At 42.8% G+C, this 22406-nt stretch overlaps 1 protein-coding gene across 24 annotated transcripts in view; it reads left to right on the top strand.

The window, feature by feature from the left end:
- The window catches only part of LOC144373200 (palmitoyltransferase ZDHHC19-like), a 68919-nt gene extending 48731 nt beyond the window's left edge, over positions 1-20188 (top strand). For 15 of the 24 annotated variants that reach the window (XM_078036295.1, XM_078036312.1, XM_078036308.1 and 12 more), the window contains 3 exons: positions 243-755; positions 998-1139; positions 3209-3708. The gene's annotated coding sequence lies outside the window, so the exon portion shown is untranslated. Of the gene's footprint in view, positions 1-242; positions 756-997; positions 1140-2600; positions 2919-3208; positions 3709-5474; positions 8460-19845 lie in introns of those variants that run through there. The other 9 variants (XM_078036313.1, XM_078036314.1, XM_078036311.1 and 6 more) reach the window with 6 other exon arrangements.
- The last annotated feature ends 2218 nt before the right edge of the window (positions 20189-22406 follow it).

Raw genomic sequence — 22406 nt, 5'->3', positions numbered from 1 at the left:
GGGAGGGAGGGAGGGAGACGGGAGGGAAGGAGAGGGAGAGGGAGAGAAAGCAATCAGTTTAATATTCTTCTTCAGGTATCGTTGGGCATTTCAATTCTGGTGTGTTCTCACACACCTGTATGGTAGTATGTTCCTCATACAAGCAGCATACACATTTTTTTGTGTTATCTGTTTTACGGAGAAGGAGACTGACTAGATTAAGACTCATAATCTGATCATTTCACTTCTGAACTTTCTTGCAGGGTCTCATGTGAGTTTGGGGGACACTCGCATCTAAACCATAACAATACTTTTCTGTACTGTTTAAATAGGATTTATTGACCTCCCCAAATGACATACGGTATGTGACATATGATAAATGTCAAGTGCTGGTGGTGACCCAGGGCTTGGTCTCCCTCCTTCATAGGGACCTTCTAAGAGGCTTCTTTCTGCCCTCTGCAGGGCGGCCTGACCTGGTGGATCCCCTCTGGCCCTTCCCACTTTACTGAGTCGGCCTGTATCTTCATGCAGCAGACTGGCTGTCTGTGCTTTATTCAAAGGCACCAGCCCCTGTCACCTCTGCCATTGGCTTTGTCGCTCAGTGTGAAGGTGGACGGTGGTGGTCAGGTGGAGGGGCTGTGCCCCACGCCTCGTCCCTGCTGCCTGGCGAGGACTCACTCACCAAGGGCTGTCCTCCTGGCCCTGCCCTGCCCTGTTGTAGATGCCAGGCTGGGAGCATCCTTTACATGTGTCCCTGCTGTTTACACAGATCTCAGGTGTTTGATTTTTGTCATTGTTTAAAGGTACACAGTTAGAAATGGATTTGCTGGGTCATAGGTTATGAATATATTCAGTTTTTACAGATGAAGTCAAATCATTTTTCACTATCAGAATGTTTGTAAGAAATAATATTTAAGCAGTCCAATTGCTTCACATATTTGTCTATAAATGTCAGAATTTAAAAAAAAATCCCTCACTCTCCTTGGCTTGAAGCATGAATTCTGCTCTTCATTCTTAGGGCAGTTAATTAACACAAGCGGGAGTTTCCTGTGCTGCATTCTGTGAAATGCTCACCCACCTATTTGACTGTGGGCTGCTGTTAACTATGATTATTGAGAAGATGTTTTCATTCTGCATTATGGACATCAGCCCTGCGACTGGTAAGTTCGATTGCGGCTTGCACTCGGCACTTTTATGACGACTCCATGAAGAGTCCTTTTCTTTTACGGTTTGCTCTGTGGCTGTGTAAATCAGCCTTCGCGGCAGTCACTGCTATCTTTGACAATGTCTCAAGATCTTCATCTCCTTTCTGTGCCTGATCTTCATCTCCTTTCTGTGCCTACACCGCCCGGACCCCAGGCCAGGTAGAGGTCTGACCGCAGGACAGGTCATCTCAAGGGTATCCTTCACCCACCACACCGCATGTCTGCTCAAGGTCAGGGGTGGGCACCTTTTGCTTTTTCACTAATGAGGACACAGGTTTCCTGGTCTTGCTCTTTCCTTGCCAAGTCTTTATAGAGGACTTCCCTAGTTTGCAGTGTCAGGTGGTAGATTTTCAGTTTCTCCTGGACTCTGCAGGGTCCAGGCTCTGTGGTGCCTGGAGCAAGGCTGCAACCTCCTCTGACCCCTTCCAGGCATCCTGCTGCTCCTGGGCTGGTGCACCATGCTGCTCGCCCTCCTTCGGGGCTTGAGCTCCTGGCTGTTCCCACTCATGGTGCCTCTCCTCCCCACGGCCCTGGACTATTCTGTGGTAGTTCGGGTTCCTTTAGTGAAGGATTCTTGCTTGTTTCTTTTGGTGTGGATCCTGTTCTGTCACCGAGGGCAGGGCAGGAGGGAGCCACCCTGACCTGATGGTTCCCTGACCTTATGGAGCTTGGTCTATGAGGAAGGCAGGAAAGGAGTAATAGAGATGAGCTCTTAGGTCAGTGGACGGTTCTGTTAAGGCAAACGCAACAGGGGGCGGGCACCGAGGGAGGGATGGAATCTTAGGGGTGTCACCAGGGCTTCCCCGAGACACAGTGCCATGGCTCTGGGAGCAAAGCTGGAGATCTGGAGGAGGACACATGCCAGGCATGGAGGAGGCCAAGGCAAGTGTACTGGCCTGGGAAAGGCTCAGCCACAGGCCAGGTGGCTACAGGGGGACACCGGGAAGATGGCAGTGACAACCCTGAGGGTACAGAGTGCTGTGGGTCCTTCCTGTTGAGACAACCAACTGAGGGTCCAAATCATTTGAGAAAAAAAAAAGTCTGTCCTGAACATGTGCAAACTGCCTAGTCCCTGTGGCAGTGCCATGTGACAGTGCCCTGTGACAACTTCCTATTCCGCACGGACGCTTGCTGGGTACGTAAGTCGTCCAGAGGTGACTGACACTCCCTGGGAGGGTGTGCGCAGGCTGTGAGCGGCACACTTGAGGTGGTAAGGGTCCCGGCTTAGGTGGTGGGCATCCTGGACAGAGCCTGCCGACATGGAGGGTCAACCTGCTTACTTTTAGAAAGGCCCAACGGCAGATGTTCAGTTTGAAGGGTCAACAATCTGATAAAAAAAACATGCAACTCAATCATATATTTCTAATGAAACTGATAAATATAGATGCCCCTCAACTGAAACACAAATGCTTAAAGGTATAGAAATCAAGTACACGCTGCGTCTTACGAATTGTTGGGAGGAAAATGGACGTGAGGGTCCTACTTTACAAAGAACGCTGCCCACGGTGAGACCAACATCACGAGGCACCGACTTCTATAAAACGCAGTCCTCAGGAGCAGCAGTCTTCATTGGTTCCAGGATTAACTCCCGCATTCATTGCTGTGCAAATGTTTCCATTGATCAAAAGCCTCCCTGATGGAGGACTATCAACGTGGGGAGATACATGGTGCTTCTGGATTCTACTCCACTGCTCCTCCCTCTCAGACCATCCTGCACCCCTTCCACGTTCCGAGGTGATTTTCAAGGACTGGGCCTCCCATCAGGGCCTGGCACCTCCAGTTCTTTTGTGTCCTTGTTTTGGTCCCTTGTCAATGGGGACCCTGCCATTGCCTGCTCTCATTTTACCCGTGTCCTTTCTGTCCCGAGTTGTGTGAAAACCTTTAGCCACACGGTGGCCAGGAGGAGCCCACCCAGTCAGGAAGACCCTGCCTGTGTGTGACCTTAGCCTTCACCCCGTGAGCAGGCCCTATGTCCTGCGCTGCAGGTACAAGTAGCTCAACCTGCATTTTGTCATTTGGACCAGGACCCTGGAATGTCAGCCCAGCAGAACAGAAGTGCTGTATTTGGATCGCGAACAGGAGCACGCCTGGACCCCCAGAGGTCTCCAAGGCTGAGACCCTGCAGGGCAATCTGAAGAACTGAGGTAGAGGCAGAGCGTCCTGGGCTTCACAGGGCAAGCTGGGGACTCACATGACACCCCTGGACACCACGGCTGCTGTAGGCCTGTGAGCCCCTCCTGGAATGTGCACACAGACCTGAGAGCCAGAGAGTGTCTGAATAGTCACCTCCAAAAGCTAATGCTAGCTGCTCTCACGGGGGATCCACAATTTTCTCTCCCACCAGAAACAAAGAGAGCACCCTGGGCACTCCCATCCTCCAGTTGTTATTTAGCAAACTTGTCAATCAAATGTGTGTAGAAAGGGACCCATTTACTAACAAGCCTGAGGTCTCTTCTACATCTTCTGGCCCTGTATGCGTTTGCCTGGATACAACATTTAAATAAAAACAAATTAAATACACTAATCTATTTATTTCTAGTTTTTATTAGTGCATTGAATAAATCTTTCCCTATTCTGAATTCCAAAAGAAACTCCGTTATTTTTTTCCATGAGAAGATTGGCAGTTTTGTTTTTGCCATCATTAAATAAATACATTTGGAGCTGGTTGTGTCTATGGAGTGAGGTAGGGGTTCATTTTATTTTCCATTCTGCTTACCAACAGCCCCATTTTCTCCTATTTATTAAGGTGCTCCTCCTATCATAATCTGAAGCTTCATTTATATCATGAGTTTGCTTCTGGGATCCATATCTTATGTTCCCTCCCCCCCCCACCCCCGTGACCCCTTACCAGAATATTAGGACTTTCTGTAAAAGTGGAGGAAAACAAGTCTGTTTCCTTTCCTCGTCCATCTCATTCAGAATCATCCTGGATTTCCTATACCTTTACTTTTCTGTATGAATCTTTTTTTTAGGTATTTGGGGAAAGTGATTTGAATCTAAAGATCATATCACACTAGGAATGATTGACAGCTTTATGCTGGTAGATCTTCTTATCCACAAAGATGGCATTTTAAAAAATAAGCCTTTATTTGAAAGCAGTTTTTTTTTTAAAGAGAGAGAGGTAGAGAGAGAGATAGAATTTTATTATTTATTTTTTAGTTATCGGCGGGCACAACATCTTTGTATGTGGTGCTGAGGATCGAACCCGGGCTGCATGCATTCCAGGAGAGCGCGCTACCACTTGAGCCATATCCCCAGCCCCAGCAGTTTTAAAATTTATAGAAAAATTGTGATTTTAACATAGCTTTCCTTATTGCTAACATCTTATGAGTGGGGCACGTTGATGACCACTAATAAACAAATATCAATGCTTGAATCTTTCAACTCAGATTTCTTGAATTTTTATCTAATGTTCCTTGCTAAACCCTTCTATCATTTCTAAAAGTTCTTCCATGTATTAAATTGAGTTTTTTTATAAACAATTATTGACTCTACAAATAATGGTAATTTTAGCATATCCATTGAAATCCTGCATCTCTATTTTTTTAATTGTTTTTCATTGTTTTTGTGATGGTTGGTATTTTCAATATAACACTGAACAGAAGTGTTGGCAGCTGACTTTTATATCTCATTTTTTTCCTACTTCAAGGGACTGTTTCTAAGCTGCTCCACCTTAGATTCATTTTTTTTCTGGGTATTTCTAGGTTTTTTGTTGTTGTTGTTTAATAAACATTATTGTTTGGTAAAGATGCCTAGTTATCTTCTGAATTTAGGAAATGCTTTCTGACATAAAGAGGGGTTAACTTGTCCATGAACTTTTGAAGTCTGGCACCCACACAGAAGGGGGAGTGGAACCTAGATGCACTGGTGCGTGACCCTCCACCAGGTGGACGCCCTCCTGCAGGAGTCAGCACTGAGGTCAGGACGATGCGGGTCCCTGCATCCTGGGGAAGCCCACTGCTGCCCACTCCGTGGGAGTTCTGCCTCTGTCCTTCGTGCCCTGAGGTTTCATGCCAGCATGCAGCTGCGGTGCTTCGGGCATCGTAGGTGAGGGCTCTACTGCTCCGAGCACTTCATTGTTCAATACATGGAGCGTGATGTTTCCTTTCCATTATTCATGGACATCTGGGATATTTCTAGCTCCAACATAGTGAATAATGCTGGTACAAGCTTTTGATGTGTCTTTTGAAGAATCTACGTGTGCAGGTGCCAACGGAGGGATGAAATTGCTTGTGTAAGATGTGGGCTTGTTGAGCTGTGGAGAACTTCAGCAAAGATTCTCCCAAACAGGCTGTTCCCAGTACACGCTCACAAGCACAGCATGAGCCTCATCCACTCCGCGGCTAGGTCAAGGCCTGCTCCTGCCCATCATCCACATTTGGACCTCCTGGTGCACATGAATGATGGTGTCATTTCATCCCTCTGATGACCAACGGAGTGCAGCAGACCCCCGTGTGAGTTTGACCATTTGGATGTTGGCTTTCATGAAAGGTCCCAGGTTGAGGGCCTTCTGAGCCGCCTGTACCTCTGACTGACTCGCACACACTCCACCTAGGACCTGGGCACATGTGCCACGTGGATTCCACTCTTTCCTGCCTCACTGTGTGTGTGTCTTCCACTGCATGACTGCGTCTTCTTGGGAATGGATGCTCTTAGCCGGGAAGCAGTCCAACGTGGCTCTTCTCTGTCCTTCATGCTTCACGATTTTAGCACCAAGTATAAGGTTTTAGTTACTCAGAGCCCATGAAGATGTCCTTCTAGGTTCTGGGTACCAATGCATTGTTAACCTGGGATATTAATGCTAACATCCCTCTTTGGCTGCCATTTGCATGTGGAGGGACGCACCACAGGAGCCACTTAGGGCTGCTACTAGACTATGCCGTTTGCTCCCACTCTGCGTGTGCGGTGTGTCTTTTGCTGTAGTCAGGTGGTTGCACAGGTGTGGGCTTGTCTGGGGAAGCTCATTGTGGTCCTACTGCATCTGTCCAAGCTGGCAGCCATGTCCTGTGCAGCCTTTGATAAAGAGCTGCGCCTCCGTGGTGCAGGGAGGCCGCTGCGGCTTCCCCCTGCCTACGCTCTTCCCTGGGGTCTGCAATTCCACATGACCTTCAGACTCAGGTCTGAATTTCTACACACTCAAATATGCTCTTGGAATTTTAATTTAAATTACATTAAATCTATTTATTAATAAAAGAAAAACTGTCATTTTTATATTAACAAATATGGATGTTTCCTTTTGTAAGTTGGACTTTTCTAAAAAAATAATCAATTATTTTCAAACTGTCTGTGAAGGACCCGCTTTGGTTTGGGTTTTTGTAATTCTAATCTAATGTGTTCATGAAAGAAAATAAAATGTGGTAATGTTGAGATTTCCATAAAAATTTTATCTCATCATAAACAGTTAACATTTTACCACCTGTGCTTTGTGTTGCACTATCATAAAGGTCATATACATCTTTCATTACATTAATTTCTAGGTATTTGTTTATTTGATGCTATCAGAAAATACATCAATTTAGTATTTTTGTTCTGCATATTTTGTTTCTGATACGCCAAAACATATTGAATTTTATTATTTGTTTTATATTATTCTTGCAATATTTATTTACTAATTCTGACTATTTGGACTCCTTTGGATTTCTAAACCCATAAATTATATCATCTGAAACAAAAATTTTGTATTCTCTTTTTAAGCTCCTTTGGGCCTTGTCACTTGTTTTCCTTGCCATATTGCACTGGCTGTGATCCACTTTGCATTGAGTTTGCATTGAGTTTGCTGCATGGTTGTAGATAGGTGTATTCCTGCTGTTGCCAAGGACAACATTTCTCAGAGATCTCCTTGTCTATGTTAGGCTGTCTGCTCTGCTCTGACCCATGTTGATGCAGAAATTTTGAGTTTCAGAGGTCTCAGCCTATGGGAAGCCAGCTCCATTGCTTTGGTCATGATGTGAGAAAAACTATCATGGAAGAAGGGTAGTTTGCAAGAAGCCTCTAAACCCATAGCTTCTATGAAGCAGAAAGAAAGGAGGACCAAGTGGCAAAATATAAACTCCAAGTACATGCCCGCAGGGACCTCCTTCTTCCAGACACGCACATTCTCCATTTACCAACCAATGCAGCACTTCTTCCAAATTATGAATCCACCCAATGGTGCCATAATCCATGAATAAATCCAAACTCATAATGTGATCATTTCACCTCTGATTATTCCCACATTGACTCACTTCAGCTTTTGAGGTACACTGAACTCCAAAATTTTACATGCCACCCATGATCCCCCAAAGCTATTAACATCTCACCCTGGAAAATGTGTGCAGTATATTTACAGTAGATGCCCAAATCTAAATAGTTTTAGCACTGCTCCAAACTGCAAGTTCAGAGTCTCTTCTGGGACTCAAATTAGACTTTTGGTTTTCAGACCTTGTAGGAATCAAAATCAACTCATGTATAACTAAGGTACAGTGGCACAGAGTAGGTATTTCCATTCCAAAGGGAGAAATAGACACACAGAAAGTAAAGCTGGCTATGATCAAAACCTAAATGTAGCTGGGCTAACAACACCTCTTTCCCCATGCTCAGCATCTGGGCACATGTTGTGGACAGTGGGCTCCAAAGGACTTGGGCAGCCTTGACCCATGTCCTCTCACATAGGCTAACTGTATCCTTAGCCAGAAATCTCCTGACATATAGTCCACATTGCCACCATCTCTTAGTCCCAGGGGTCACTACTGAAGATTTAACTTCCTTCCACAACTACACACATGACCCTCTCAGGGCCTACTTACATGAATTCTCACTTTGTTACACTTTGACCTTCCTGGCCGACCTTTGCAATCCTATGGAAGCCTTTATGACCATCTAACTCCAGGATTCTGCATTCCTGCAGAACCAGCACCACATGCTTGAAGCCACTGACTGCCCCCATCTCAAGCAGTAGCCAAGCCTCTGAGGAACATGGAAGGGGCGAGTTTTGTGTGGCTGAGTGAGCATGGAGAACAAACTTCCTAGTAGTTTCTCTTCTCAGTGGAATTTGTATATTCATACCTTGTGAACATGATTTGTGAATCTGGCCAATTCCTGAAATGACCTTAAGCCACTTCTCTACTGTGTCTGTGTAATTTTTTAGAATATCTTTGGTGACTGTAATGCATTAACAACCACAATTCCTGAGGCCCAGAATTACTCCCCCTTTTCTGACCAAAATGTAAGCTTACACTCTTCCTTGTGCTCCACCTTCCCCCAGTAAACATGAATAAAAGCTGCTAGAAACATCAATATCATTGCTTGAATGCTGTGCTTCCTTGACATTTCTTCCATCAGAGTAATGAGTATATCACCTCTAAATTTAGCCACAGGAATGCGATAGGACATAAGCATAAAGTAGACAACAATCTTTGACAGAATGTAACATAAATGTCTTCTACTCCCTTTTCCAGCAGAATCCTCCTCCTGTGCAAACTCATGAGCACAGTATTTCCTAGCAACAATCCTATCAGCATTATTGTTTAGAGCTTCCACCAGAATCACATGATAAGTTCATTAACAATGTTCAAAGCTTTTCCAGCATACATCTCTAAACTATTCAAAGTATCTATCCCAATTATCAAAGTCCCCACAAGTTTCTGAACCAAATATTTAGGCAAGTCACTGCAAACAACTCACCTGTTGACACCTATTTCTATTCTAGGTGGCTTTTTTTTTGTCTGTATGAAAGAGATGACTAGAATAATTAGAGGAGGAAAAATTTATCTTTCTTGGATTCAAAGGTAATTCATAGTCAGCTGTGTTCCTAACTCTGGGCACAATATGAGGCCAAACATCCTGTCAGAAGAGTGTTGTTTAAGAAAGCAGCTCAGGCATGGCCACTTGGAAGCACAGAGGCGGCAATTCACCAGGCACAAAATGGAAACCCCCATGCACGCTCACATGGAACTACTTCTTCTAGCCAATACCTAACAGCTTATACTGGTCTCTCATTTAATCCTATGCATGCATTAAAGCTCCTGTAACTCTATGTTTTCACCTTAAATATTTCTTGCATTGTCTCACACAGGAGCTTGTGTGGGACACCTCATATTGAACACTGTAACACTTTATAGTGTCCTGTTCAAATATGATTTGTCCTGTATTGCAAAAAGCCCATTGAAACCATGCTGAGAGCAATAAGAATGGTCCCTTGAGTGAAACTATAGGAGGCCAGACTAATGGAAATATTTTGAATAAAATGTGTCCTTTCACAAGTGATGGTTTGTTTTTGCTTTTTGCTGGAATCTTGTGTCACTCTATATCCAAAAGCAAAGAGAGTTCAGCATCCCTGTGTTTGCCAACTAAGATAAATGAAAAAGACAAAGTTCTGACCTGGCACTGATATGGGTTATTTCCACTATGGACCAGTACAGGGACATGCTCCATGGGCCCTATTGCATGGTGTCTGTTGTCCCTGCTGCATGCTGCATCACTGACACCCCCTCACAGCTCTAATCTCTACTGGGACTGCACTGCAGTGACCTACATATTCTGCCCTCAGGGAGCATGAATGAGAGAAGGCAGGCTGAGGACCTTGAACTATACTACAGAGCAATAGTGACCCAAACAGCATGGCATTGGCATCAAAATCGCCTCATACATCAATGGTACAGAATAAAAGACACAGGGAGTAACCCACATAATTACAGCTATCTTATATGAGACCAAGGCACCAAAAATGAACATTGGAGAAAAGATAGCCTCTTTGACAAATGGTGCTGTGAAAATTGGAAATCCATATGCCACAAAATGACATTGAACCCCTATCTCTCACCATGAAGAAAACTCAATGCAAAGTGGATCAAAATTAAACAGAGACTGTATCTACTAGAAGAAAAAGTAGGCAGAATTCTCCATCATGTTGGATTAAGCCCCAGCTTCCCTCATAAGACACTTATAGTGGAACAATTAAAATCAAATAAAAGGGATGAATTAAACTAAAAATCTTCTCAGCAAAGGAAACAATCAGCAAGGTGAATAGAGAACCTCCATTTTGGGATCAAATTTTTAACGGTCACACATCAGATAGAGCCCTAAACTCTAGGATATATAGAGAACCCAAAAAACTAAACACCACAAAACCAAATAGCCCAATCAACAAATGGGCTAAGGAACTGAGGAGACACCTCTCAGAAGATGATATACAATCAATCAACACATGTATTTTAAAAAGCTCTACATCTTTACCAATTAGAGAAATGCAAATCAAAACTACTCTAAGATCTCATCTCACTCCAATCAGAATGGCAGCTATTAAGAATACAAACAACAATAGGTGTTGGCAAGGATGTGGGGAAAAAGGCACATTCATACATTGTTCATGGGACTCCCAATTGGTGTAGCCAATATGGAAAGCAATATGGAGAATCCTTGGGAAAATGGGAATGAAATCACCATTTGATCCAGCTCTCCCACTCCTTGGTCTATGCCCAAAGGACTTAAAAGCATCATACTATAGGGACAGAGCCACAACAGCTATTGTGAATTCTGCTGTTTCTAGTAGCAGAATTCACAATAGCTAAACTGTGGAACCAACTCAAATGCCTGTCAGTAGATGAATAGATAAAGAAAATATGGTATATGTACACAATGGAATACTACTCAACAACAAAAGAGAACAAAATCATGGCATTTTCAGGTGCATGGGTGGAGTTGGAGAATATAATGGTAAGTGAAGTTAGAAAATCCCCCCAAAACCAAATGCAAAATATATTCTCTGATATAAGGAGGCTGATTCATAGTGGGATTTGGAGAGGGAGCATGGGAGGATTAGATGAACTCAAGATTGGGCAGAGGGGTGGGAGGGGAAGAGAGGGAGCCTAAGAGTAAAAAAGATGGCATAACGAGATGGATATCATTACCCTAAGTACATGTATGAAAACACGAATGGTGTGGATCTACTTTGTATACAACCAGAGATATGAAAAAATGTGCTCTCTATATATGTGTGATATGAGCTGTAATGCATTCTGCTGTCATGTATAAAAATTAGAATAAAAATAAAATAAAACCTGAAAAGTAATCAAACAAAAAATACCTTCAATTGACCCCAAGTTTATTCAGAACAAGGTCAATGGCATTATGGCAAGCATTTACAGAGTGGCCTCTTTCTACTCCTTGTTTATGTTTCTACCTCTAGTTTTGCATTTTCTCCTCCTTTAACATATGTTATCAAATAGTATTTTGTTATCTTTTAAGCAACCTGAAATATTAGGGGGATGAGATGACAGATAAATGTAATGTTTTTGAGAAATACAAAGCTGCTCTACTCCAGCTTCTTCAATATAGAGAATGTGAAGCAAAGCAAAGCAAAGTGTACAGAGTCATGGAAACCAGCACCTCAGGGTTCTCATGAGGACACACATCATGGAACAGTTTCATGGTCAAAGTCATGGTGCTATCAAACTGTTGACAACTTACATAACTTCATTGCTGCCCTGTTTCTGGCCTGGTCACGTTTCCTCCTGTAAAGCCCAATTCTGCTTTCTATGTAAACACAACATGCACTTGTTCTTACATCAGTTCCAATCCACTGTGATTTACGCTTTATAGTCATTTTAGATGTTTTCTTTTCATTCTGAAGGATTTTCAAACTTAAGAATTCCATAAGACTGTTAAGAGAATTTTTATAAGGCCTTTCCTAATTGATCTAACCAATCTTATTGAATCAATCTTGTTGAGCAACAGCTTTTAAAGATTTTAACATATCATTAATGGCGGAGACAGGTCTATATTATAATAGTTGAAATATTCATCTATGCATGTGAATTATTGAAGTCATGGTATTTGAAAATGAATGCAAAACTTTTCTTCATAGTGGGGGAGGGAAGACCACTGAAATTGCCTGGACATGAGAGTTATTTTGAATTTCTAGAAGAGGTCACAGACTTTTCACATTTTGCCACATGTACTTTATCTTGCCTCTTTCCCTAATTAACCTTTCTAAGCAGTTTGAGAAGTGTATTTGTGTCTCATACCCCTGAACACTTAATGCCTTTACTCTGCTATGAATTGTCTAGGATAGCACATCCTCTCCCATAACCCTGGAATATTCCTACATTCAGGAAACTAACATTGACATAATACTCTCCTCTAGTCTATAGCCTAATTTGGTAGTTGCCTGTTGTCTTAATCCATGCTTGATTTAAGTCCAGGCTCCCACAGTTTATACACTTATCACATCTATTTAGTCTCCTTTATAGTTGTAGAAAATTTTCAATTTGCTTACTTCTGAAATTTAGAGACAAAGACTGTGGCATTTCTCTCTGTGTGTGTGTGTGTGTGTGTGTGTGTGTGTGTGTGTGCGCATGTACACATATGTGCTGCTTCAATGGTGATAACATCTTCAGCTATTATGTCTAAAGCCAACATTTGCAAAGCACATTTTACCTCAAAAGCAACATTGGGAAGACATTGCAAGCAGAAATCAGATCCCAAATATGTGGTACCAGGCCTACAATATACAAATAGCTGTCGACGTGTCTGACATGCTTACCAAATTGTGTCAGTCTAAGAACTTGGCAGGCAGGAGGTGACTAGAACATGACAGCCTTTGAAGGAGGGGTCGTATCCATGGCCTCTTCACTGGAGGTTGGTGGTGCAGACGCCCTCTGTGCCAGGATGGAGGACGGTGAGTGGTCCTTCACTGGCAGCATGGTAACCATGGGGGCATTGGGAAGAGAGGCTCTTTGCTGTCCAGGAGGGTTCCCAGATGCAGGCTGAGGGGTGGATGGTGGGACAATAGAATGGAACATATTGGGGTTGGGTTGGGAGAACTGAAGGGTTGGGGGGCCGGGGAGGACTGGTCCCTTTGCTGGCTGCCTATGCTGCCTACGGCCATGAACACTGCATTGTGGGCCAGAGCTGTCACTTGACACAAAAGATTTGAAAATGACCACAATGGAAGGGGCGGTAGTGTCCATGGCCTTGTCTTCAGGCAGCACAGCGGGATTCTGGGAAAGGTGAGCCGATGACATGGCAATGAGGGTTGGAGGGGCGGAGTGTTGGCCCTGGGTATTGGGGTTGTGGGTGGAAGGGACAGGAGTGGGTCTTAGGAAGGAATGAGGAGAAGAAGGAAGAGGGGCAGCAGGAGGAGCAGCCAAAGGAAAGGGAACATGAGGAGGAGGAGGAAGAAGAGGAGGAGGAGGAAAAGGAGATGGAGGAGGAGGAGGAGGAGGAGGAGAGGCAATAGGGAGAGGGTAAGGAGGGAGAGGAGGAGGAGGAGGATAAAAAGAAGAAAGGAGGAGAATCAATACACATGGGGGTTGGGGATTCAGTTCTGGAAGAGGTAGGATTGGAAGGGAAAGGGACCTGGGTATGAGGTGTGGGGAGGTGGGAACTGGGAGGTATCACAGGTCTTGACAGTTGTGTGGTTGGGTGAAACACATTAGGGGTAACTCCAACTTGGGGACTGGGGCTGAAGGGAGAAGGAGGTTTAGTGGGAAGAGGCAGAGGAATGGAAGTTGGGATTTTTCCCTCATCTTTATTACATGAGGGGGAAGGTGGAGGAATGAGTAGGTTCAGGGGCCCAGCAGGCTGGAATTCCAACTGCCTGCTAGCAAGGATGGTTGCTATGGGAAAGGGGTCAGTGGGTGGGGGGAGGGGGCCTGCATTCCAGGAAGGGCCTGCAGGTGGGGAGGATGAATGGACAGTGGTGGTGCAGTACTCCAGATCCTCTCTTCTGCCCTGTGAGCCTTCTGCCTCAGGCTCCACTTTGTTACTTTTGGCACTCTGAATCCTCCTCAGGGTGCCTTTTGTACATAAAAGTGGCCACTTTGCAGGTGGGGGCAGCCCATCCTGATGCCAGGCAATCAGTGATGGCAGGGCCACTGGCATGAGCTGTTTTCTTTTATTTGGCCTCCTGGAAGCAGCAGTTAGTGAGGGCCAACTCTGGGATAGAACACAGGTTGGCTTTAGGCCCTGCTCTCCCTGGATGGATGCTTGGGAGGCTGGAGAGGTGGGCGGATCCAGTTCACCTACAAGCTCCTGGGCCCACTTGTCCAGTGTTAAGCAGCCCTCAGCTTTAAGCAGGACAAGCACTCCTTGAGCAGGGCAGTGGGAGCTGCAGGTGACAGGGCTCCCATATGTCAAGTTCTTGGGAGACACCTGGGCCCTCTCTGGAATACTGTTTCTCTCTGTGGGCCAAGAACTGGGCTCTAGGGCACTGAGGTCTCCCTGAGTGTCGTACTCCTCCTCCTCCTCCTCCTCCTCCTCCTCCTCCTCCTCCTCCTCCTCCAGCTTCTCCTCCTCCCCCTCCTCCTCCTTCTCCTCCTCCCCCTCCTCCTCCTCCTCCTCCTCCTCCTTCTCCAGCTTCTCCTCCTCCCCCTCCTCCTCCTCCTCCTCCTCCCCCTCCTCCTTCACCTCCTCCTCCCCCTCCTCCTTCACCTCCTCCTTCACCTCCTTCACCTCCTCCTCCTTCACCTCCTTCACCTCCTCCTCCTCCTGGTGGATCTTGCCTTCTTCGAGCTGTTCCTGGGCCCTGAGCTCAGCATCCTTAGATGCACCAATAGGGCATCGAGCAGCTGTCATGGGCCCCTCAGCTTGGTGGATGAGCTGAGGAACTGAAGACAGGAGGAGTGGTCTGCGCCCAGGAGGGGGGATCCTTACTGCTGTTTAGGGTCCGAACATCTGCGAGTTCTTCCAGGATAGCACTGTTTTTTTGCGGAAGGACCCCCAGAACACCGGCAGCAGGATCCCCCGACAGAGGAGCAGGCCTCTGTCCCTGCCAGCAACAGGAGGCCCCTGAGGTCGGGGATCCTGGAAGAAACTCCTGCTGGCAGGGCTGAGGGGAGAGGCAGGTGCAGCGGGGTGGTACCTGTGAGGAGAGGGAGCCTCATGGGCAAGGCAGAGGGGAGTCTGACAGCCCATAGAGCCCTGTAGCGTGGCCTGCAACCGCACTTGGTCAAAAGACTGCCCATTGAGGGCACCTTTGGCTCGTCACTAGGCAGAAGTCCACACTAGTCCAATGCTAGTCAGCACAGAGCAGCTTGGCTGAGAAGCCAGCTCCTCCTTGGACCAAAGGCTGAACTGGAGTTTAGCCTTTGTGACGTGTGGCTGGAATGCTTGACACAGAAAAGACTTGAGCCAAGACAATTGGTCAAAGGAAGGCTCCAGTGTGAAGAGACCCCCACTCCCAATTGGTCTGAGCTCAGGCTTCTCCCGACTCTGTGCTGCTTATTCTCCCACACCCAGCATACAGTTATCCTCACTCTCCAGAGGGTCATTCTGAGGCTGCTTTCCTTTGGGTTACTTAGGAAGTCCTTCTACTTGGCTCCAAAAATATCTCCACAGTTCTACTGGACATGACTGTAGCCATCCAGAGTCAAACCACCATCAGTTGCCCCCAAATAGCTCTAGTCAATTTTTCCTCTATACTTTCCACCATACTATCAATTTAGAGAACCATTACAGTGGTCCCTGGAACTGTCCCACAGGATCCTTGAGCCAGTAATGGTGCCTGACTCTGGTATTATTTCAGGTAAAATATGTATATTTTGTTTGGGAGGAGTTCCCTCTCATCCTGACCAAAGCACATACACATCCTTCTCTCTATACCACATTGAAGGTGTGCAGTGTTCTTCCTGTTGCCTAGCGTTGCATTTTCCAGAGATCTCAGTCCATGTTTGGCTGACTGCATTGCTCTGGGGCTAAGGTGATGCAGAACATTTCATGTCTCAGAGGTGTCAGTTCATAGGCAGCCAGCTCCATGGCCCTGGGCCAGAGGTGAAGCAGAACAGTAGGATACAAGGACAGTTTGAAAGGCAGCTGCTCACCTCATGGCAGCCACAAAGCAGAGAGTTAAGAAGGAACACCTGGGTTTTAGTCTTGATTTGGTCCCATCTCTTCTTTCTATGTACCAATTTCTCCCTTTTGGAATGGGAGAGGCACCACTTCCAAACTCATTCTATTAGACCAATATTACCCTGTTTCCAAAACCAGGCAAAGACACAACAAAGAAAGAAAATTTTAGATCAATATCTCTAATGAATACAGATGCAAAATTCTCTATAAAATTCTGGCAAATCAAATACAAAAACATCAAAAAGATCCTGTACCATGATCAAGTGGGATTAGTCCAAGGTATGCAAGGTTGGTTCAACATATGGAAATCAATAAATGTAATTCATCACATCAACAGACTCAAGCATTTGTCAAAATATAGCACTCCTTGATGTTCAAAACACTAGATAAACTAGGGATAAGAGGAACATATGTCAACGTCCTAAAGGCTATCTATATTAAGCCTGAAACCAACACCATTCTAAATGGAGAAAAATTGAAGGCATTCCCTTTTAAAACTGAAACAAGTTGGGAATGCCCTCTTTTACCATTTCTATTCAATGTAGTCCTTGAAATACTCGCCAGAGCAATTAGACAAAATAAATTAAAGAGATACATGTAGGAAAAGACGAACTTAAATTAGCACTATTTGCTGACAGTATAATTCTATACCTAGAAGACCCAAAACGCTCCACCAGAGTACTTCTAGAACTAATAAACAAATTCAAAAAAGAGGCAGGTTATAAAATCAACACCCAGAAATCAAAGGCATTTCTGTGTATCAGTGATGAATCCTCTGAGAAGGAAATGAAGAAAACTACCCCATTTACAGTAACCTCAAAAAAAAAAAAAGATACTTGGTAATCAACTTAATGAAAGAGGTGAAACATCTGTAAAATGAAAACTACAGAACCCTAAACAAAGAAATCAAAGAATACCTTAGAAGATGGAAAGATCTACCTTGCTCTTGGATAGGCAGAATTAATATTATCAAAATGAGCATACTTCCAAATGCACTATACAGATTTAATGCAATTCTGATCAAAATCCCAATGGCATTTCTCATAGAAATAGTAAAAGTAATCATGAAATTGATCTGGAAAAATAAGAGACTCAGAATAGATAAAGGAATTCTTAGAAGGAAGAGTGAAGCAGGTGGCATCACTATACCAGACCTTGAACTATTCTACAGAGCAATAGTAACAAAAACAGCATGGTACTGGCACCAAAACAGACTGGTAGACCAATGGTACAGAATATAGGACACAGAGACCAATGCACAAATTATAATTATATTAGACAAAGGCACCAAAAATATGCATTGGAGAAAAGATAGCCTCTTCAACCAATGGTGTTGGAAAAACTGGAAATCCATAGGCAACAAAACAAAATTAAACCCCTGTCTCTCACCATGCACAAAACTCAACTCAAAATGGATCAAGGATTAGGAATACAACCAGAGACCCTGCTTCTAATAGAAGAAAATTAGGCTCTCGTCTCCATCATGTGGGATTACTCCCCAACTTCCTTAATAAGAGCCCTATAGCGCAACAATTAAAATCAAGACTCAATAAATGGAATGGACTCAAACTAAAAAGTTTCTTCTCAGCAAAAGAGACAATCTGTGAGGTGAATTGAGAGCCTACATCCTGGGAGCAAATTTTTACCCCTCACACATAGAGATAGATAGAGCATTAATCTCTGGGGTATATAAAGAACTCAAAAAACTAAGCACCAAAAAAACCCTACAAATATTCCAATCAGCAAATAGGCCAAGGACATAAACAGACACTTCTCAGAAGAGGATAATCCATCAGTCACCAAATATATGAAATAATTTTCACCATCTCTAGCAAATCAAAACTACTCTGAGATACCATCTCAGTTCAGTCACAATGGCAGCTATTATGAAGACAAACAACAATAAGTTTTGTGAGGATGTGGGGGGAAAGGCACACTCATACACTGCTTGTGGGACTTCAAATTGGTGCATCCAATATGGAAAGCAGTATGGATATTCCTAGGAAATCAGGGAATGGAACCACCATTTGACCCAGCTATCCCTCTCAGTCTATACCCAAAGACTTAAAAACAGGATACTCCAGAGACACAGCCACATCAATATTTATAGCAGCACAATTCACAATAGCTAAACTGTGGAGCCAACCTAGATGCCCTTCAGTGGATAATGGATGAAAAACAAATGTGGCAAACATACACAATGGAGTTTTACTCAGCAAGAAAGGAGAATAAATTCATGGTATTTGCATTTCAATGGATAGCATTGGAGAAGACAATGCTAAGTGAAGTGAGCCAATCCCCCAAAACCAAATGCCAAATGTTTTCTCTGATATAAGGAGGCTGACATGTAGTGTGGTAGGGTGGGGGAACTTGGGAAGATTAGATGAATTCTAGTTTGGCCAGAGGGGTAGGAGGGAAAGGGAGGGGACAGGGGATTAGCAAGGATGGTGGAATGTGATAGGCCTCATTATCCAAAGTACATGTATGAAAAAATAAAAAAAAAATCACACTGGGAATTAGATTTGATGGCATCAAATAAAGCAATAAACAAAAGATGGACTATTGAAACATGATTATTGTATTAGAAAATCTGAAATGAAAGATCACCCTTCCTAGATCCCCAGAAATCCCAAGAACGCTCCATAACTTCTATCCAAATTTGCTTCCCTAGAGAGAAAATAAATGTACATTCTCCATAAGAAGATACTCCACTCTTAATACTGTCAGGACAATACATTATTGGCCAGCCTCCAAGCATGCTTCAGAAATTTTGAGGGTTTATATACATTGGTTTGAAAAATACTTCAAAATCCTTTCATATAAGAGGTAGTCAATAAACCATGTTAAACGAACATGTCACTGGATCTGGGGATGGAAAAGAGGCTTCATTCCATGTCTAAACCCTGAAAGTTGCTATGGAAGCTTCTGGAAAGACCCTATTAGAGGCCAAATTCATATAAGTGAAAATGTCTTTGAGAGGAAAGATTTTATTTTCAAACTCTAGAATTCATGATAGAGATCAAAGAATCAAGCCTCTGCTACCTAGATTGTCACAGAGAATTAGTGACAGCCTAAATCCTTGTGATTGTTTCATTTCAACTCTTCAGTTAAAATCCCAGATTATATTGGGATGGCATATTGAGTCCCACAAGCTTTATTTCTCACCACTTTTCGATATGAATGAAGAATTTTAAACATTTCAAACTTCTTGCACAGGAAAACAGTGTTTTTCAGGAATTTTTAAAAGAAATTAAATATTCTGTGCTTAGAAAACATCACTCTTCCCTCATGGTGAGTATCCTAGGGAAAGCCTCCAGCACATCTTTCCCCACTGGGCTACCTGCTTCCAGGCAACATCCCCATTGTATTAGGAATGAGCCCCTTTGAATAAGACTCTCCTACTGACCACCTCCCAATAGCTTAGTGCACTCTTGTAACGCAGGGTGATAACCTATCATGGTCTTCTCATGATACTTTATGAGCTGTCCTGGAACTATTAGCACCCCATGTTTCTTAATCTTGACCATTCATGTGGCTCCAGCCAAACTTTGTCCTGCTGTTTCCTCAACTGCAAATAAGTCAAGTTACTTCTGTCCTCAGAGAATTAACATTTTCTATGGCTTCCATTCAGACTGCTCTTACTTCAGAAATGGACTTTTCCCTCAATCTTTTCAGGTCTTGTGTCAAATGTCCACCTGAGTTCTCAGCAATGTCACTGACCAACTTATCAAATGCCCTGTCTCTCCCTTTGTCCATACCTTGCTTAACTATTTTTATAGGACTTATTAGTATCTAACATTAGATTATATCTTTGTTCATTTTCTTTCTTCTTCAGCACAAGCAGCTGATTCATAAGAGGAAAGACAGTTTCTCTGTCCCCAAATGAAGTATTTACTCCTGGAGGAAGAATTCAGCCTCTGTGCAAAGACAGTCAAGCAAAGGAGTCTTGCCAACAGTGCAAGGTGTTTCTGGGAAACTGAGACAGCACATAGCTCTAGCCCCTAGGTCCAGGTTTTATAGAATCCTCTTTGAGGAAACAAGTGAATATAGGTTGTTACACATTGCCTAATGTGAGAAATACACAAATGGGGGAAAGCCAGTTCCTGAAGCAGACCCTTGTTCTTTCACAATAAAAAAATCAAGGGGTTTCACCACGAACCTCAAAATGCTTTGATTGACTCATGAATAATACTTTCAATTTGTCATTACTTATTTCTATGCTTTTTACAATCATAAAATGCTTTTAAATAGAAAATGAATTTGTGAGTATGTGAAAGTTATTGATTATCTCTTGAATATAAGTGGATTTAATGCACTTAAATCCCTTAAAAATTTTGAAGCATCCTACTATGTTTCCTAAGGGGACGGGGTTGGATAACTGAAAATAGGACAACCCAGGGTTTATGTAATGATCTAAAGGAAACCCTAAGTTCTGTGCTTCTCCTAGCCCATCATTCTAACATATTATTTCTCAAAAGGGTGATCTATGACCACTGAGCATCCTGAAAATTTTCAGGGAGTCCATAAGATTGCCATGGTAATTTCATGATATCACCAAAGTCTTGTTTACTTCTTTCATTGTTTTTGACATAAGCTTACACTGGCATTCACCAGAGGCTACTTGGTTTGTGAAATGTAGAAGCAGATATGAAAATGTAGGTATCTTCTATTCAGCCAAACGTTAGAGATATTTGCAAATATGAAAAACAATATCACTCTTCTCACTGAATAGTTTTGTCTTGGAAATGCAATTTTGGGGGAGTTTGTGTGGCTTGCACTCTAGTAATTGAACCCAGAACCTCACCCATGCACAGTATGTGCTCCAAAACTGGGTTTTACCTTTAGCCCCAGAAAATGTACTTGTATTAAAAAAAAAAAAAACATTAGTTGATAGACATATAATGTATATGTCATTGTCATTTTAAATGAACTAATAATTAACAAATTACTGTCATATTTAACAACTTCTGAATTTTAATTTCTAATAAAATAAATATCTATAGATAATCTTCATGTAAGCAAAGATTTGAGTGCTGAATAACTTTTAAAAGCAGAAGGAAGGTCACAAATTTTAAGAACTACTGTTCTAAGACAACTAAACTTTAAAACAATGAAGACGTAGTGATACTTTGATAATTTTCATTAGCTGATTAATTTTAATTAGCTATATTTCTCTGGACTCCAAGATAATTGTGATTCATTTTTGTATTCATTATGTCTTCCTCTTTCAACAAAGGTTTTTACTATTTGACATTTGTTTCAGCTTGTCTGTACATACAGTTAAATAAAGTCTTGCAGATATGAAACCATGGAAATCAGTGGAAATTTTTCTGTCCTAGAATTGTGGCAATGAGCACAGGGTCCTGAACTGAACTGCCTAGATTTATTCAACCCTTGGGTTTCCTTAAATTATTGGTTATATTACTAGTTCAATCAAAATTCCAGTAATATGATTACATAACTTCATACTTACAAAGAATCCAGATTAGCACTAGATACAATTAACAAATGTTAGTTACCCTTATAGCTAACTTCGTAACATTAGCTATCATTATATTCGATACTGAGAATAGCATCAAAATAAGACTGGGAATTCTGGAGGGAAAGGGCTATTAAAAACTTAGGAAGTATTGATGAATCAAAGGAATTAGGAATTGGATAGTAAATTAAATCTTCAAATGAGTCAGTTTTCTTTTCTGAGAAATCCTTTATGTTTTCATCCAAGAGTGAAGTTCCCCTTCTGGTACATGAACTAATAAGAATATAATAAGGCTTCATTATGCAGTTTAAATATATGCCTCAACAAAGAGAACAAAGACTGCATGTTATGAAGACTAGTAATTATAGAAAAGGCAATCTGTTAGCTCCCAAGTATATCATCTCCTAATGACATCGTTTTCCAAGCCGGGACACCATATTTAAAATGATATTGCTAAAGGATAAAAGTCCTGATATAGCATCCTGAGAATCAATGAAAACCAGCCTTATAAAAGATAGTCTGTTGAGACATGTTCTCATTGTTTGCACTAGGACAACAGTAGGAATCATTTTAAATAAAATATCCTAGATCTTACAAAATATTCTTATATCTGCATTGTGACTATGATGACCTGTGAAATGATAGCTTTTGCAATTTCTTTTTTTCATCATGGAAAACTGAACCCAGCGCCTCATGCATGTTAGGTCAGCAATCTACCAATGAGCTATATCCCCAGCACAGGTGATTTTTAATCCTAATCAGTATATGCAGATGTTTATATTGAATATCTCTTCATATTAAAATTAGAGTCACTAAATATATTTTTTTGAGTATCGGAATTAGGTCCAATGTAAGAATACACTTTCAAATATCTGGTTTGGCCAATCATGTTTGAGGTGGTGAGTGCCCCACCATTG

Source organism: Ictidomys tridecemlineatus, unplaced genomic scaffold, assembly GCF_052094955.1.
Source record: "Ictidomys tridecemlineatus isolate mIctTri1 unplaced genomic scaffold, mIctTri1.hap1 Scaffold_295, whole genome shotgun sequence".
Lineage (NCBI taxonomy): Eukaryota > Metazoa > Chordata > Mammalia > Rodentia > Sciuridae > Ictidomys > Ictidomys tridecemlineatus.
Note: the sequence above shows the minus strand (reverse complement) of the source record. Positions and strands in the feature narration are given on the sequence as shown.